The 19,867-nt window shown below is 38.7% G+C and overlaps 1 protein-coding gene across 4 annotated transcripts in view; it reads left to right on the forward strand.

Moving 5' to 3' along the window:
• Positions 1–19,867, forward strand: part of ctnna2 (catenin (cadherin-associated protein), alpha 2) — a 239,359-nt gene that overhangs the window by 104,294 nt on the left and 115,198 nt on the right. The window lies entirely within an intron of this gene.

The following is a 19,867-nucleotide window of genomic DNA, read 5'->3' on the forward strand; positions in this document are numbered from 1 at the left end:
TTGATATGACACAGCAAATTATTGACCTTGCTTGTAATGATGTGAAGCTCCGAAGCCGCAGACTTACCCATGCAAATTCCCTATGCACTACTATCTTATACTTTAAGCGCTGTCTTTCTTTGCAGCATGTTTATAATAATATTACTATTGTTTTATGAACCATGCCACATGGACTGAGGTCATTTCAGTTGCTGCTTGCATATACTGTTCCAAACTTGTTCGTATTTTATATTTAACTATAGTTTTAATTGATGTGTTATTGGTATGCATTATTGTTGATAGTATGGTATACAAATACTATATTGATGCTATAATAATATAGTGTACATAATATGGAGCTATACATATTGCATCGGGACGCTCTGCAAAGAGCAAATCTGAAAACTCCTTTTATCCACATTCATTTTTAAGTATGTGAGCGGCAATCTTGAATACACTCTATAATCTGTGCTTTTAGTGAAATAGAGAAACTCCAGAAATAGGATTGAAGGTGTTGAGTCAGAGTAGGTGCAGAAATGAGGAAAAAAGGGATTTGATAGATCTGACCAGTGGATAGATGATGACTAAAAAAATGCTATGAGAGGTATTGCAAGGAGGTGTGAATTAGTGACTAACAGGTGGAGACAGAGAGAACGAAATTGAGGACTGATGCGGCAGGCTGCTTGCTGGGGGATCTCCCTCCCTCCCTACCTCTTTAATCATTTATTTTTTCTAGAACTGGCTTTGGGCCCTCTGTGATGCTGCTCACCTTTACTCAAACAGGTCAGTCAGATAGATGGCAGACCACTGAGAAAAGCTAAGCTCTGGGAATCGCTGAAACCCGCCGGAATCAGCATTCGCAGCACATAGAACGGGGGGGGGGGACTATTTCTTGTGACATGTCATTGTCCTATCATCCTAAGACATGCTAATGAAGTTGTGTTCCGCCAACAGATGTTGTCACTTTCAATATTCTTCTAGTCAACCAAAAGTGCCTTTCATGGTGTTTTGTCACATTTATTTGGTGAGAAGAGCATCCAGCATGTGTTTTGATTTCTTTTCTATGCTCCATTTCACGGTTACAAACACAATGATTTTAAGCAGTCACCCTGCTGCTTTTTTTTTTTTGTGACTTCACTTGATACACAGAGCCTCTCTGTTTCAAATCTTTCTTCAGGAAATGGCAAGGCAAGAAAGAACAAGAACTGCACAGACACACTGTCAGCTAAAATGCACATGAAAACTGAATAATGTGTGTGAATGGGTATCGGGTTGGGATGTAAGGGCCCTACTTAAAAGAATGGTACAGCAGATCTTGTAGTTGTGAAGTTGAGAGAAAAAGAAAACATAATTATGTTGATTCCATTCTTTCAAGTTGTCACATTGTTATTACATTCTCTACATATTATCTTAAGAGAGCAAAATAACAATATAACCATAAAGAATCAGTTGTCCCCAGGCTCACAGTAGGTTTATTAACCAAAGCAAGCCAGCAGAAAGTCATGTTTTGACCTAAAACCCATAAAATAAGCAACCCCCGCCCCCCCTGACACACACACACACACACACACACACACCCCATGGTCTTATAACCCAGCTGTTTAGGATCCCATTGACTCTTGTGTACATATGCTATTCACAGACATCGCCTCTATTTTCCTGAATAATTTATTTGACCATAAGTACCATGTCTATGTCGTCTGTCCTATCTGGGACATATTATATTAAGAAGCATGCTAAACATTTACCATGCTCTAAAACTTAAGGACCACATCTGGCACCAGTCGAGCTACCGATATACTAAGAGCTCACATTTCGATCATGCCAAAGGCAGTTATCTAATTAGAAGGACAGGGGCTCTGATACATCCCCACACTTCATGCGCATTGGTTTATTGAACGAGGGAACTGGAAGTTCTGGAGAGACTTTTGCATATAAGGATGAATAGTGTACAGTAAACAAGACATTCAGGAATAAATTAGAAAAAGGTCAGTACAGGAATATATTCTTGAAGCAAAATGCTATGTTATATATATTTTATATATATATATATATATATATATATATATATATATATATATATATATATATATATATATATATTTGATTTCCTTCTCAATTCTACTTTTCAACAAGCGACCAATGCCACAACCTTGATTCATGGATTGTTTACCTGCCTTCAACCAAAGCCCACTTGAACTTTATTGGTCAATACTACTAAAACTACAAACAGAAACCAAAACACGTTTGATACCAACTTGCCCCTTTGATTCTGCATATGAATGCAAAAACTGTTGAGAGATTATTTTTTGTCGCAGATATTTTCTGTCAGCCTCTTTGTACATTGGTCCGTTTGATCACTTGTTCGTTAACAATTATGGACACAGACTATTTTGTATTGTTTCCGGAAGTGCACACATTTTCAGTATGAACCATCCTGACACATTTCTCCTGTACCATTAATATTAATTGACTTTTCTGTGAGGTAGAAGTGATCAAGACAACTTAAATCATATCTTTCTGCCTCCTTTTTAAGGCTTGTAATGTAGTGTGATTGGTTTTAAAGACAGACACATTAAGATGAAAATCTAAATCCAAAGGTTTATTATTTTATGTCTGTCTTGAATTACAACATTGTACCGTACATCCCACCGTTCAACATAACAACATCAACATAGCATCTAAATGTGATTATTAATGGGCATAGTGGGGATTAGTCCAGGTGGTTCTTTCCAATGATGTGTGTATGAACCTCCTTTTAAAATGGGTTTAACAATCTAATTATGTCCTTAATTTGTGACAAACATGATGTAATCATATAGCATGGTAAACTCCACATATAGCAGGACATGTTTGGGACCGCACCTATTCATAATTGCATAGTTACCCTATGTGATTCAGAGATAAAGGGTGTCTAATCATTTTTTGCATTATGCTAATACCATGGAGCACATTATTGGAGAGTGATAACATTCCTGGTAAGCCTTGCTAATCCGCCCTAGTGCTAAAATAATGATTGCTTTTTGTCTGCTGTTGAGAAAGCGGTCCACATCATGTGGGTCATTCGCCACCTGAAAAATCTACATGTTTCCTTTTAATAGCTCTCTCGCTCGCCTGCATCTTACAACAAAGCCTATTTGCCACAAAAGTGAGCCCTGGGCATTTCTATTAACAAAAAGTGTATGGACAGATGTGTGCATATGCGTACACACACACACACACACATACACAAACACACACACACACACACACACACACACACACACACACACACACACACACGCACGCACACACAAACAAACAACAGTGTTTGTCTTCTCTCTGACAGATGCATCCCCCGAACGCCTACGACACTGCTGTTGTTAACTTTTCACAGATACATCTGCAGAAGTATCAAAAGAACATGAGAACTACATGCAGGAGAGCAGATTTAACAGTTTTCATATGGTTATTTGCCTGTCTGCCACTGGACAGCATACTGCAGCAAGTAATAGCGCTTGACAGGGACCCAGGGGCTTGTGTCCTGCTGCAACCCACCGCCATGGCTGCTATTTTGTTGGTTTGCTTTTATTACACAAAGAACCGCTGCAGCACTATTAACCTTGTAATACATTCATTGCATATGTATAGACACAAGCCTCTGTGTCCCCTCCCTCATGCAAATAAATAAGAGAAAGAGAGAGATATCTCTTTGTGTTTCTGTAGCTTTAAATGTGGTTGAAGCACTCTCAAAAAGCCCTGAGAACCTCTCCAGCTTGATAAGACTCGGTTTGGAGGCCACTGCGTGAGTGAGCGAGCTCAGAGAATACAAAGTTCCATTTGTAGCACTTGAAGATCCATGTGAGCTGTTGCTACAGCGTCTCATGTCCGTACTGTCTACACTGGACCATGAATGAAATAGCTTTTGGAAAGTATCAGATGCTTTCTTGCAGTGTCACCATATTACTCTGTCTTTGTTTTCATTATGAGACAATTGATAGTGTGGTTGTGTTTCTGCTGATAATATTTACTAATACCTCCAAAATGTAAGTTGAGACATGGTTCTTCTGGAAAAATGGCGACATGGGTGTCACAGCTTCAAGAGACATAAAAGACTGGTGTAAACACCGACCCTTACTGATGCATAACTTCAAAGCAGTGTTGTTCTGAAAGAAACTAGAGTATATCATCTTAATGTAAATTGTCCCCTACACAAGATCAAAGCACTGCAGTTTCAAAAGAAATGAGAGGGATATAATCTTAATGTGCATTAGTTCTTGTGAACAAATATGTTCTTCTGTGTGTGGTGCCATACATACATTTTTACTCTTATACTTTCTCTTCATGAACACAGCCCACATTATGCATTCCCTGCTCCAACTAAATGCATAATTAAAAATAAGCATCTCTCTGAATTTCAATAGATCTCTCTCCCTCTCGGTTGCACAACCAGGCAAAAGGAGCAGCCTCTGTGAACATTAACCACTGCAGTGTTGTGCACTAGCTCGTGCACATCAGATGGATGTGTGCTGCTTTGATAAACATTAGACCGCACGCTATCGATTGCTCTTTACTCTGATTTGATGTGCGTGATGGCTGAGCCGCATCTAGCTGTGAGGGGGCTGCGCATCAGCAGGAATGGAGGCCCCACAGAGAAACAGGAAGGAATGAGGAAATGGAGAACTCTTGCCAACTGGGAGGGCAAAGGGGGCAGACTGTTTAACAGGAGAATGGATGGGCTGGTGGTGTGGGGGGGAGGGAGGGGTGCAGCAGTGGGAACAAACCCTTTGGTGCAGGTTAAATCCTCCAATGAGGTTGGATCCTTAAGAATGGACGGACATGACATTTTCGATGAGAGGCAGGAACGTTTACAGTAGAGTGCTGCTGACTCTAAGCAGTGACAATGTAGAAATAGGGCAACAACCGAGCCACACTTCATGGGTTGAAGAAAGAGCAGCATCGCCTCAGTAGCTGGTCGTCTGCCATTCATCAGCTCTCTGCCAGCTGCTAGGTTGGCATGCTCCAAGGGCAAGAGGCAGAGATGTGTATTTGTCGGGTTGAGAAGGGGGATTGTCAACACTGGTCATTGCTGCCTTTCTGATCCACAGACATCAACAAACGGTATGATGGGATCTGAAAATGAAAGTGGAACCCATAGCTTGAAATTGTCCATGTGTCCACAGTCCTTCTGTAATTAAGCAGGCTTTTAAGATAGCTTTAGCTCTACCCTGACAAAACATTACTTTTCTTTTAATCATAGTTGCTCCGGCAGGGCCCCTCAGAGGGCTCTGGAGATAGAGATGTAGAGTGCCATTAGACTGAGGAGTTAAATTAGAGGTTTCAGTGGGCCTGAAAATTCAAGCATTCACTTAACTGTAACATGTGTGCTGAAGCCTGAGCCCGACCAGACCTTAATTATCCTTCACATACTTGCTTGCGGTGGAACACTAAAATCCTGACTTGCAAAAATGAATGTGTGTTTTCTTGTATCTGTCCCGCACCTGATCCTAGATGATTGAGGGAAAATGTTTAGGACACATCTATGAAGATTGTGATATGTGATTTAAAACTACAACTCACCTTCCATTCTCAGGTTTGTGTACCAACATGATTAACTGATTGATTTCAGGGGAGTAAGAACATATTCAGTGGAGCCTCCTGTTTTTCCAACTTCAATCACATGAGGCTGCTTTAAAAACTGTTTATGAAACATAGTTTGGATATTTTTTTATTGAAACATGCCAGTTTCTCTATTGCTGTTTGCTGCCCAATTAAAAGCTGGAAATGTTGCTCAAAGGTTCTATGTTGCGACATTTAAAGAGCCCAACAGTGATGTTAACTGTCTCTATTCAGGGGCATACATAAAATAGTATAATCTAAGTATGTCTCGATTATTGTTTATTGTTTTATTTTATGTTTATTGTTATGCAACTTGTTATTCTGATTCTGAAAATTGCTTACCAGCTCTTTCCTGCAAATACAGAACTAGCTAGCTACAATACGTCATGTGCACACTAAATGAGTCTTCATACAAGTGCAATTTGCTTCTAATTTAACATATATTACAAATGAGTCCCTTACTTAGAGGGCCCTGATCGGTCAGAGTGTTTTTTGACTATAAAGTCTAAGCTGAATGAAGCCTTCTTGTCTCTTCTGATCATAATGGAGGTATCCGACATATAGGTCGGCCTGTAAGATGTCAGTTACAGCACTTTGACTTCAAAGTTCTTTTCTTTTTCATGTGTATGTATATTGTGTGGTATTGCTGTTAAAATCATGACTATAAACTTTTCCCCGGACTTCAGATTGGCCATTAAATAGATTTCTGAGACACCGCATGATGTTTTACACAAAACAGAAGACCTGAAGAAGTGAATTAAACGGTTTCATATTTACTCAAATATAATTAGATGAGCCATAGCATTAAAGTCAGGTAGCTGAAAGGTACATGAACATACATGCACATATTTTAAAGTTAGTAATGGATTACTGCATCCCTATTTATGTGAGGGACTTTTAGGTCCTGTCGCCACATTGAGCAAACTGAGTTTATCTTCTTTTTGGCATTATCTATCTGAAATTCAGTGGTGACTTTGTGCAGAACAATATAGTAGCAGATATGATGAGACACTTATCCCTCCACTTGTGCCCCTCTTGCAACAGACAAATATGCACAGAAAATTAAACAGAGCAACAACGGAACAGGAAAGGCAAAATTAGGAAAAAGAAAAATCTGTTTTACTCTCTGTCTCTCTTCATCTGTCTGTCTCTCCGTCTCTTTCTCTTTCTCTTTCTCCTTCTCTCTCTCTTATCATCTAATAACTCTAAAATCAAATTGCATTACGCTCCACTTTACTGGTCATTTGGTACCTTCAGGACTTTCTCTTCCGCTGGCCAAAAGAGAACATGGCTAACGACCCATGACGTATTAATTGAATCATTCCTCTCTGGCCAAATCATTCTGACAATGTGTCCACTGAATTCTATAATTGCTCTGAATGGCACCCTTAATTCATTTGAGTGTCACTGGTGCTTCTAGGTGGCTGGGTGAGGGTAGAGTGTGCAGTTCTATGCTGACATTTTTGGACGACAGGCTCTTATTTTTACATTGACAGAGATCTACTGTGTATTTATTCGATTAACATGTATGATACATGTCAGTATATATTTTTTACATTTGTGTTATTTAATATTGTATGATAAAATGTTCCATTATTTAATTCATCACCGTATATGTTTATGTATGCCTCATTGATGTCAGGGACATGGATCACTTATGCATACAATGTGCAAGTAATGTATGTGTTATGCATTTAAGTGCATAGATCATAAAATAAGAATGACAAAGTTATGTTTCTAGCTCTGGTGTCACTCCAATACATCATATTTGTTTGTCATAGATTTTTGTGAGGAGATAACAATTTTGTCATCTTTTGTCCTACTAGGGAAATTGTATTTGTTGACAGTCATTATAGACCCTAAAAACGTGGTTTCACACAACACCTTTTTCCTGTGTCTGGTTGACACACATATATACCTCTCAAAAATGATAAAATACATCTTTCACTTTTCTGAGTCTATATTCACATGTCGCTGAGTAATATGTTGTTTATTATTTATTAAATATCTAGCCATCACACAGCAGAGACTTGTAAATTAAGAATGGTCATGTTTAAGAACATGGCGCCGCAGCTGTAACTTCATTCATTATATATAAGGGACAGTACCAAACTGTAGGATTGGGGAGGGGAGCTGAATATAATATTTCATTCTATATGAAAAAAAAAATATATACTGTATATCATGTTCGTTCCTCATTAATAATTAGTTAGGACCCTCCCCTTGAATGTAGCAGAATAGTACAAATTCCGCCACTTTATATTTTTTAATAAAGACCTCGTCAACAAAAAGTTATTACAACCACTGAAAGAGTGAACCGGCCACAGGCTTTGGCTTGGTGGATGCTGAATGGAGTACTGCAATATCTTTCTCTGTGCCCCGCATTAACTAGATTAGATCAGATGATGCTTTAGCCTTACATGCATTAAACCAAGTATATGTATCCGTGTTACAACGTTACGACAATCCCTTTAACCATGTACAAACCTTTTGCATTAAGAAACTACCCAATACGTTTCTGCCCAAGTGGTATGATGACTAGGAATGAGATCGCATTGGATACATAGAGTTTGAACGGTAAAATAACAATGTCATTAATGAAGTACATTACATGTTATTTAGCTGACGCTTTTATTCAAAGCGACTTACAATAAGTGCATTAAACCATGAGTACAAACTCAGAACAACAAGAATCGAGAAAGTACAATTTCTTCTTCAATAAAGTTCAACTACAAAGTGCTATCAGTAAGAGACATTTAAGTGCTACTAAAGTGCTACTACGGCTCTACCTTCTCTATTCAAGGTATTGTCGAAAAAGATGTGTTTTTAGTTTGCAACGAAAGGTGTAGAGACTTTCTGCTGTCTTGATGTCAATGGGGAGCTCATTCCACCATTGAGGAGCCAGCACAGCAAAAATATAAATAACTATAATTCTTAATTTGGAGATGCTTGTGTTATAAAAAGTATTATTCAGTGACATGTGAATGTATTGGGTAAGATTGATTAAGCCAACAGACTGTGAAATTGTAGAGCAAAAAAAAAGAGGCTGAACTGTACATGAAAGGTGTCGTGATTTAACATGTCTGGCTGTGCGCCTCCATCAACTAAAGCAACACACATTGAAAAACATTTAGACACCAATGTACAGGAAATGTATATTTGTATCTAAAGAGTGGCTTTATGAATTTGTTTGGGTGGAAAGAAGGTGAGGGACAGAGCTTGAAAGTATTATTTTTCCTCAACTGCACCTTGCTGTTGTCAGGGTATATATAACTATGTTACAGACCTGTTATAACAGTTTGTCTTTACTTATTGCTAGTTCTAAGACTCACATTTGATGGGCTTTTAAAAGCTGAACATGGAGCCTGGTAGACTTAGTGTTTGTTTACATGATATGTATTGGGGGCATGTTGGGAGCAGGCCAGTGAGCTGTCTATCTTTTGTCATCCACAAAATGCCGGAGGCCATGAATCACTATCAGAGTCAGAAGTGAGTGATGTATTCACTCCACACACACAATTCATCCCCATGCTTCAGGGGCTAAAATGGTAACAAGTATGATTTTGTATTCAAGTCAATGGATGACAGGCTGCAAAAGAAGGACAAAGATATAGTAATTGGAATAAATATTCCATTGTGGCTACAAAACACCAATAACAAACCTTAAATAAATGCAGTGGAGATATAAGGCACTCAGAATGCATGTCTTCCCCAATCCTGCATAGTTGTCTGAATTGGTTATTTAAAAATAGAAGATGTTCAGAATGTATTAGTCTGCCTCTCAATCAGGATCTCCGTTAAAATAGACGTTGTGCTTGGCAGTCATGCTGAGCGGCTGAGATCAGCGTTACGTTGAGGTTATGTATGCATCGTGCAAAAGTCAATCAATGAGTCTGAATTAAATGTTATGCCTTCATACTGGCGACAGCTGTGGCCAAAGGATTTATGCTTTTGGGTTGTCAGTACATGCATCCGGTCCATTCTCTTGAATGTTATATCTCAGAAAGAAGTGAATTTCTTCAAATTTGGTTTTGGAAGTCAAGGGTACTGTGACCTCACATACATGTCATTCTTGTAAACGCGAGATATCTGAGGTACATCGTAAGCTATTTTTTTCAAACTCAAGGATGAACTTAGTAGATATTAGTGGTCAAAGGTCAAGGTCTCTTGATTGGGATATCTCTAGGGAGGACTTGATTTTTGGTCTTGATTTGGAACCATCTGAGTGGATATTGGTGGTTAAAGGTCTCTGTGACTTTAATTACATTGTATGTTCCTACATGTTTTTACACATAACTCAATAATTGATTATCTAATTATGAGATTTTCTAATAATTATCTAATAATTAGATAACAAGGTAAAAGGATGACATTTTGGACAGGCATGGATGTAAACTGCAACCATGCTAATTCTAGTTATTGGTGTAAAGCTATCTTCCTGTACTTAGCTCAGTCATTAGCAAAAAGATAAAGAGCTTTAAAAAATGTCTTCATTATATTGCTGCATACATAAAAAAACGCCTATTACATTGCTTTTATCAAGCCCTTGTATCTATCCAAAGTGTCTTACAGTACATTTGGGAAGCAACTTGGGGTTCTCTGTCTGCTTAGAGACTCTCCAACTATCCAAAAACCAACCCTATACCCTACAATTGTTGATCAAAACTGATTTTTCCTGCTGAGCTGCATGTACTGCTGCTTGGTCTTTCTTGCTCATGGCCTAATTGTTTAACACATTTTACTGAACTCAGTTAAAAGTAGACTGATACAATATTGACTAACACATAAACCAACATTGAGTAATGATAATACGTAGTAGAGGTCTTTGCTCCATAAAGTGGTATTTGGTGATTTAGTATTGCAATTCCATGAAATTGGGGCAGTTGCAAGAAACTGATGTAGAACAAGGAAAAGTCCAACTGAAAACAGAGACCAAGATATTCTCATTTTTACCTATGGTACAAGCACGTGTACATCTGTTATATATAATAACAAAGTCTCAAGTCCAATCTGAGATAGCCCTTATGACATCATCGCAGGGTTAGTTTTTTTCAGATTTTAGAAAGCTCCCTCCAGAGCCACAGAAAACATATACAATATACAATTGTCTCCAAAGGCTGTACTCCTCCTTTGTAGTTAACTGTGTGTAAATATGTAGAAGGGTCATTTGAGAACACTGGTAAGACTATCTATGAGAGTTACATTTAAAAAATGTCACTTCAGATATTTTAATTGAAGAAATAACATAAAAAACCCCAGTGTTTTAGCATTCAATATGATTTGATATTGAAGTGGTTTTCTTATTTCAATATGGTATGCAATGCAATTACTGTGTCGTGATTGATGACTGAGGCATCTGTGTGTGTTCATACTGTAAATGAATGCCTTCAAGGATCACAATAATCAAGCGTGGTACAACATATGGCAGGCGTACACTACCACTGATCTAAGATCACTCAACACTAGATGCAGTAGACCCTAAAGTATTGCATTGATTTTTTTTCCAGCATGACCTCTTTGTTCGCAATACATAAACAGCACAGCATGCACGCTATGCTGTGAAGCCAACACATATAGGGTACCACATAATATCAAATAGGTGTCTGGTATGAAAAATTAAATGGTATTGGATTTTTTAAAACTGTAACCAGTTCATTAACCTCTATTCTAAATGATGGACGTTTGTTGTGAGTCAACAGACATGTTTTATTTTCATGGTCTATTTACTTTTGAACATGGTTAGATTTCACTTAGGAATGAAACACACCCCCACCCTGACAATTAATGGCTGGGGGATGCAATGGTTGGGAACCAATAAAAGTTTATGGACTTGTACATGTTGCAGAGGCTGTTTAGTGGCTCTTGTTGGAAACAAGGCCCCATATAGTTTAACGAGCTCATAATCACACAGGCGTCAGGTATAAGCGTGTCATATCTTGTCTCTCATAGAGATTGGTCTTAGAATATAGAGAAACTTTAGTCAGACAGGTCACACTCAGATGGGCTGATGTGTTGTTAAAGGAAGCAGAGGTTAAGACTTCACAATTGTATAAACATCTGTTGCATCACGTTCAATAGGTACACATATAACTGTCAGTTGAGGCCTTGGTTTTAATTTGGTTCGTCACAGTTTTACTTTTAATTTTTTATATTGCTTTAAAAATAATGAGTCGCTGTATCGTCCAGCATTCCCTCAGAGGACAAAAAAAAGAAAGTCTTGTCACCTTAAAAGTACAGGTTTCATGTACATTTTGATAGTTTGTGTATTTCATTAAATCCAAAGTGGCAAAAACAAAAATATGATTTGTATTTGCTTTGGGCATCCATCAGGTTTCTCATTTGTTTCTGCCACTTTGGATTTAATCCAATAAACAACTATCACAATGTACACAGACCATACAGCCCCCGGTTAGTGGCGCAGTCAATGCAAAGATGGCTCACGCCATCTGTAGGTCTATAAAGCTTTGTCAAAGTCTTTGTCAAAAGAATAACAACTTCTGCCTTCCATCACCTCTCACTAACTGACACTTATTTCATTTTCCTGGAGTCTTGTCATCACAATGAGTTTGTAACAAACAGGAAGTGACTGTGCCAAGGCAAGATAAGAACCAACACTTTTGTTTTATTCTTTCCTTTTTTTCTATAAGACATAGAGACACAGACATTATTTCAGTCTGTTACTGGATGAGTCTGACTGATCAGACTCTACTGTAAGTCCTGCCGACCATTTCGAGCCAAAGCTGCACATAAATTGGAGTCCCCGTCTTTATTTATTTATGCACTTGTTTAGACTTTAATTAGTCAACTGGAGAGCACTGCCAAACCCCCATGCCCCCAAGCAGCGAAGCACAAAACTTGAACAACTCTCTACAATTCCCTAAGGATGTGGACATGTTAAATTTCAAAAGCTGGTGGGTGCCTAAAGATGGGGTCCTTTCAAGATGTATGACCCAGAATGCACTGGGTGAAACTTGGAATATTCTTCAAGACAACAGTGAATGTGTGGCTTGATCATGGTCTTCAGAGGTTACTGAAACAATTTGGTCTGTCACTCTCCAGTTGCGCAACCCTCCCTCATACACGATGGTTGCTTTGACAGCTGATCTGTTTGTGGGTGTGTTTTGTGAAAATGATTTTCCTGATAACAGACAGGGAGATGCTTACACTAACATCACAGCCCATCCCCATTATAACACACAGACTTTGATTGATGGCCCTTTTGGTTCGTGGGTTGCTCAGATGGGCCTCCATCTGTCTCAGGATCCTTGTTGCCTGCACAGTGATCCTCAAAGGATGGTGACACAACAATTATCATTTGTTAATGTCAGATTATTTTCAATTTTATTTTCTCTCAATGTTCAATTGCTTAAAAAAAATTCACTTCAGCATTTATGTCTTTATGTTATGTTGGCTAAGGTTATTGGCCTTCATTCATTCATTTACTTTGATTTTTTTTCTTGCATCTTCATAAGTAAAACTGATCCAATGCTGTGACTAACAGCCCCTCTTGAGCTCATTTTATTGTAGCACATACCACCAGTGAGTTTTGGTCATTTGTGTGATTCACCATTATACAGGCAGAGAGTCCTAGCTGTACTCCTTCAACCTGGTCTAGACACACATGGGCTGTGTCATCGTAGGTCATGTTGTCAAATGGATCTATGGGGATCTGGTTGGAGGCTCTTCTGGCCTTCCCATCAATCATTCAAGTAAGCTGAGAGAAGTTACCCCTTAACAGTAAAGCATTTGTTATATATATATATATATATATATATATATATATATATATATATATATATATATATATATATATATACAAGCTGCGGGTCAGAATAGTAGACTGCTGATCTTATCAGGAGCAGGTGGCTCCTTAAAAAAAAGTGAAGCCAGTACTTTAGTTACTGATATGGAAGCGAACACACCAAAATATGAAGATATCCAAAGCAATGCAATTCTCCATCTAATTCATTCTGGAAAAAACTCCTCTTTCTTGAATGCCTCTCTCACATAACAGCGTTAACCATTAGATGATCAAACAACTATATTTTTGTTTCTTTCACACACAATAAAAGTGCCAACCAGAAAGACATCCCCGTTGTTGTTATTCATTATTCTTCCCTAATGGCAGAAGTCATGCAGTTTTTTGCATTTCAGATCCAATACTGTTATTTTTTCCATCTGTGGACATATGGAAGTATGATGCATCCAAAAGTTAATCCTCTGAAAGCTTTTCATTGAGAACTGAGAGAACGGATGTTGCCAATTTGCTCTGTTTGTACTGTTAGCTAAACGCATGCTGCTAACATGGACACCAGAGCTAGCTCTGTGCTTTTGCCTCCACACTGCCTGTCCAACTGTATCCTGAGTCAGATTCTGTCCAACAAAACAAGCACAGGGGGATTGGGTGTTTTGCGGATATTAACGTAGTTGTGTTAAGTATTTTATTTACTTTTCTTTTGTCAGATCAGCATGTCTTAAGACCTCTAAATCAACTAATTTATAATGAATATCTTCCTCTTCTCGCGCCTCTCAACTTCTCTGATCATTTACAGCACACCTCTCTATATTATATATTTACATATGTCCGATATGTTTATATGACCATAGCAATGGCAGTGTAATATTTGCTAGATGCTCCTAAATGTTCAGTACACTGTGTACAGCTTATTGGAAGTGTATCGTTATTTGGTTCCCCTCTAAACATCAGATGGTATAAAACTTACTCACCTGACACTCGGCCATCCCATCTACCTCACACATGTTAACTGCTCCACAGTTGAGCCTCTGTACTGTTCTCCTTTTTGACTATAAGTAAGAAATGATCAGCAAATGTCGTGCAGCACATCGTATTGAAGACAGCATTGTTTTCAAAGTGGGGCCGGCAATGTGTTCTAAAGCAGCTCTATCAGTTATGAATGATGCATGTGTATTCGAGCATTATGAATAAACTCAAGCTCAAAATGGATATTATTCCACTGCATTGCAGAGTATTGCTGTTCCTATGGATGTGAAGGATGACGATAACAGATATGTTTCTTTCTTTCATTATTATTTTTTTCATCTTGCTCTTCATGCATTTTTAAACGTACCTCAACTTGCTTCCACATACTAACTGCTGCAGGTGACTGTAAATGTTAGGCATGTGCAAACAAACTTTTTTCAGCAGGTCCTTAAGGCCCAATGTGTGGGTGAGGATGAGGCTGTCAGGAACTCTTACATTTTGCAGAAATTCTGCCTATGGAAGTTTGATTGTGGATTAACACAACATAGATTTGTTTTATTCAGTGCCACCTACACTGAGCTGGAGATAGTTGCATGTCTGTGTGCATATTTGTTGTGTGTTGGTTACATGCCACAAACTCATTTCTTTACCAATGTATTCCGGATCAGGTTCACAGTCTAGCACTATCCCAGTCCATTGCTATTTTACTTTGCTCGCATGACGTGAGTAACTTTGATCACATGCTGAACTATTGTAAAAACATGCAAATTCAGATGTTGTAATAAGACCTTCCTTTTTTGTAAGTGCAGCTTGGAATGTGTCATTATCCTCATTGATGTTAACTTTATTATACAGCTGGAATGAACAGCAATACACCACACAAGTTAGCATGTACTGCATATATGATGACTAGATCCCCACTGATAAACATGACTATGTTTTTAAAGATATGTTTGAAAAACTAGGTCATGTTCATGGTGAACGGCAATACAGAACATGCTGAAATTGCAGAAGATGCAGTTTTCATGGGTTCAACTTGTATTGATTGAACTTTTTAACCTCTATCAAGTGTAATAAGAAAACACAAGGAGTATTTTGATGTTGCCTAGGGTCCTGTGAACGTGAGCATTTGAGAAGAGAACTTGAAAGACTATTGGTGCTGCGGGAAATGCTGTCAGAAGCGGCCATGGCCGAGGCCCTAGATGATGAATTGACCCTTTAACTGTGACCGTTGCCGCCTGTTTTCCTCAAACAATGCTGCAGTGTTAGAGCCAGACGGGGATGTTGACTACATAATGGCAAGTGGTGTATTATATGTTGAAAAGCATGGGGGAACACACTGTTTGCACCCATCCTCTGTGACAGCTATGCTGAGGTCAAGATCATGAGAATGTACTCCAATTGGTAGCCTTTGCAACAAGGCCTGGGGCGACGTACTGCAGTTGACCCGGTAGGTCAGTAATTCCCCCTGTAGTGAATGGGGGCATTTATTCTCAGCCTCCCCAACTATTGCTGGTTTTGTTCTTCAGTCCTGCATGAAATATACACACTGTTACAGTGTATGCACAGATTCGTTCAAAACTGCCGTATGAATTTGTGCCTCAAAATAATGCTTTTGTTAGAATAAAGTTTCAAATATATACTAAATTAGACTTGTTTTTTGTAAGTGATCATAGCATACTATAACCATAGTCAATATATCATATATCATTTCTTTATTCAATACATTATACTGTATTCTTCAAAAGGCAATCAGATCTCCTGTTCAAAACCCTCTTTAACATCCCAAATTTGAACAAATAATTTGCCACAGCTTGAGATCTTATCAATATGCACCGTGCTTGGAACTAATGTCAAAAATTAGCTTCCACAGCCACCCCCACACCCATGAGCAGATTGTCCTTTATCCAGACTTTTCCATCTTTTTTTCCCCATGGCCTACGTTTTTTTTTCATTACAGCAAAAGAGGACAGGATATTAGTCTTCCTCAAGGCCCGGCGAGCGAACTGTTGGCTATAAGGAGATGATGGAGCAAGAGAGCCATGCAGCTTAGGGTGGGGTTGGGGGTGCTGGGTGAGTAACACTGAGCTGTAGTTGGATCCTGAAAATGGGGCTCAGCATGCTTCCACTCTTACAGGATTTAAAACGAAAGATATGAGGAAAGAATGTTACTTACGTTATAATTTAGTGTATAGACCATTTTGACCCAATGCTCTGTTCAGCACAATCATGCAAAGTGATGCTTATAAAGAATGTTTTGCATATTATGGTCAATAAAAACATGATGTCACCACAAGGTCACCAACATCAAACACACATAGGACTCTTTGTGTTTATATCAACAGATATTATTTCAAATAGCTGATTTGTTTCTACAGTATAAATTAAAAACCACAGCAGAAGGTTTATTCTGAAATTGTCCTATTGTTTTCACACCATTAAATATCATATTGCTATTCAACAACTACTGCCACCAGCCAAAACTTAAGTTAGTATTTATAGTTTAATATACCTGTAGTAGAATGAAAAAACACATTTGTTTGTAAAACACAAGCACATGAAAGGATTTAAAATGAAGAATGCAAAAGAATGTCCACACTAATCTAGTGCTCATTTATTTTATGTTGTTTACAGTTCATGTTTGTGCATAACATTGTCAGGAAAGTAATTGATATTGACTATACACTGAAATATCACGATGGCAGTGAAATTAAAAGTGTTATGTTACCCTTTCAATTAAAGCTTTGAGATTGATACCCCTTTGACTAATCAACCAAAATAGTTACCGGTATACTGTTTCTTATGAACAATATGCATTTTTTCTATAAACTAACATAACAGACAATAGACAAGTAAACTGACATTCAGTATGAATAATGTTGAGCATCAGAATATCTGGAAAATGTGCACAAGTGACAAAAATGACTTAGTTGTATTGAAGTGTCATGAAAGGCAGGAGGAAGTGATTAAAATATGTAATGTTTGAGGCCCTGAAAGTATTGTATCTATCGTTGAAACATCAGTGAAATTGTGTCTCTTCCATCCATGATTGACTATGTTTGTTACGGGAGAGAGCAATGTGTTAATGTGTATGCTTCCCATGCAATCGGGCTGACTGTTTATCCTCTCTGTGTGTGTGTGTGGGCTCTGTGGGGGATGGTGGACAACCTAAAAAACGAAAGCAGCCAGGGTGACCTAAATCAGTAGAGGTGATAACTCAGACAGATAGCTGGAGATTACCCAGGGATCAAGAGGCTCATTGGCCTCTCAAACAACAATGGCTGGAGAGCATATCCCTTCACACCACCCCCTACAGAGACCCTTATGGCTGCTATGGACCAAAACACGCATGCCAGTATTCTCCATGAAAGAGATTTGTCACATGCCCCTCTAGTTGTTGTTTAATGAACAAATAAGCACCATGATATTGCTTAAGCGACAACAACACTGTAAGCTCATTTTGTGAGTATAAGATGCTTTTGTTAATTTTTTTATGTCAAGATTTCGTGTGTATTGGTCCCTTTAATGCGGTATGCTGCATTATAAAATGTGTGGCTTAGCAACACCGCTTGAATGAGTGATTTTTTTTCTTCTAACAATCATTTAGTAAATGATTAAAGCTATTGAATCACAGCTCAGTTTAATGAAATGGCTTTTGTGATTTGATTTTGAGTCATGTGTGCCCACAAGGCCAGGAGTCTGTCTGTATGCGCATGGTTGTGTGACTGCAGGGGTGCATGTGCTCCAGTGAGATGGCCAAAGCATTAATTCATGATTGATTGATGAGTCTCCTACAATGTGGCCAATGACAAACCCATCTTCTCTCAGTATATCTGCCAGTGTGGGATGTGTTGGTGCGTGGGCTTGTGAAAGAGGGGCAGGCGAGGTTGCTCACTGATTACTTTATGCTTTGCTTCATCCAAGGAAATAAAACAATTTTTTGAGGATATTTAAAAACATCTTTCCCATTCTCACCTTTAACTGAAAATGGTGCCAGAAAAACATTTTTTTTTTTTTTATGGAATGCAAGTAAAGTGAATACATGCCCATAAAAACACAATCAAAACAACATCATTTTACTTGAGAGAACAACTCAATGTGTATCTTTCTGCATTTAAAAAGTAAGTATGGAGCAGCATCTATCACTCTGAAAAACAGATTATCCTATAATCACCCACTTGCAACCAACTGGAAACACCAATCATTTTAGCAGCATAGATGCAGCTGTACAAAATGCACCATGGATATCTTTAGTGTCTATAATATGTTTGAGATTGGAGTAGGGGGATATATGGTGTAGGTCCATGCTTGAATGTACAGTAAATTCTGAAGGGGGAGGTGACATACTCGAGGCGATGCTTGTTCCGGGGACCATCTGGTTGGATTGGATTTTGGCATTATTGACTCTCTGTCCTCCAAACCTTTAACTCTCTTTCAGTCTCTATTGTTCCTTCCATCTCATGTCACGGTTACGATCACAGTTTCACTAATATCTACATAATATATAAATATATATATATGTGTTTATTATACCTTATTTAAATGCATAGGTACAAGGACGAATTTTGCTTCATAATGTCTCTACTTAGGGAATTAAAATGGTAGCTTGTAATGTACTACTGGCCCCTTCGTGTCTCCGCTACATTAAGAAAGTGTTATTATATCTCTACGGTTCTATATTTCTTGTTGATCGTCCGATATCTGAAACGTGTCGGTTTAGATGGGGAGAGTCAGAGCAAGAATGGAGCAACTCTTGACAGAGCTGTGTGTCTGGAAGGATATTGACAACAAAGAGCACAACACGGTCTGCCGGTCAGCTTTTGAGAGCTCACAGACACAGATTTGTAATGTATCCAGACAGGGATTTAGAAAACTTGTGGTCGCTGCATGCAAGACATACAATCTACCAGGAGTGTTCAATGCAACTTCAACGAGCTCCAGTTGGAGAGAATCTCCTCATACGAACATCTGGAACATCACAACAATGTCTAACTTGCTCTCTGACTTAGTGCCATGTATATTGAAGTAGCTTAACAGTTGTATTGATGTATTGTAAGTAGTCAACTACTCAAATATAGAAAGTTAAATTGAACAATATATCAACAATAGTTTAAAGTTGGATTTACTGGTTTTGAACTGCCTGTGCGAACTTTGAACATTTAATACTCACATGACTCACATTTTTCTCTACGTCCCTTTGGGCTGCACGGTGGTGTAGTGGCTAGCACTGTCGCCTCACAGCAAGAGGGCCGTGGGTTCAATTCCCGGTCGGAGCGGTCCTTCTGTGTGGAGTTTGCATGTTCTCCCCGTGGCAGCGTGGGTTCTCTCCGGCTTCCTCCCACAGTCCAAAGACATGCTGCAGGTTAATTGATCTCTAAATTGCCCATAGGTGTGAATGTGAGAGTGAATGGTTGTATGTCCCTACATGTGCCCTCGATGGACTGGCGGCCTGTCCAGGGTGTCCCCTGCCTTCGCCCTATGTCAGCTGGGATAGGCTCCAGCGCCCCCGCGACCCTAATGAGGATAAGCGGTATTGAAAATGGATGGATGGATGGATGGATGGATGAC

The sequence above is a fragment of the Cyclopterus lumpus genome, chromosome 1 (assembly GCF_009769545.1).
Source record: "Cyclopterus lumpus isolate fCycLum1 chromosome 1, fCycLum1.pri, whole genome shotgun sequence".
NCBI lineage: Eukaryota > Metazoa > Chordata > Actinopteri > Perciformes > Cyclopteridae > Cyclopterus > Cyclopterus lumpus.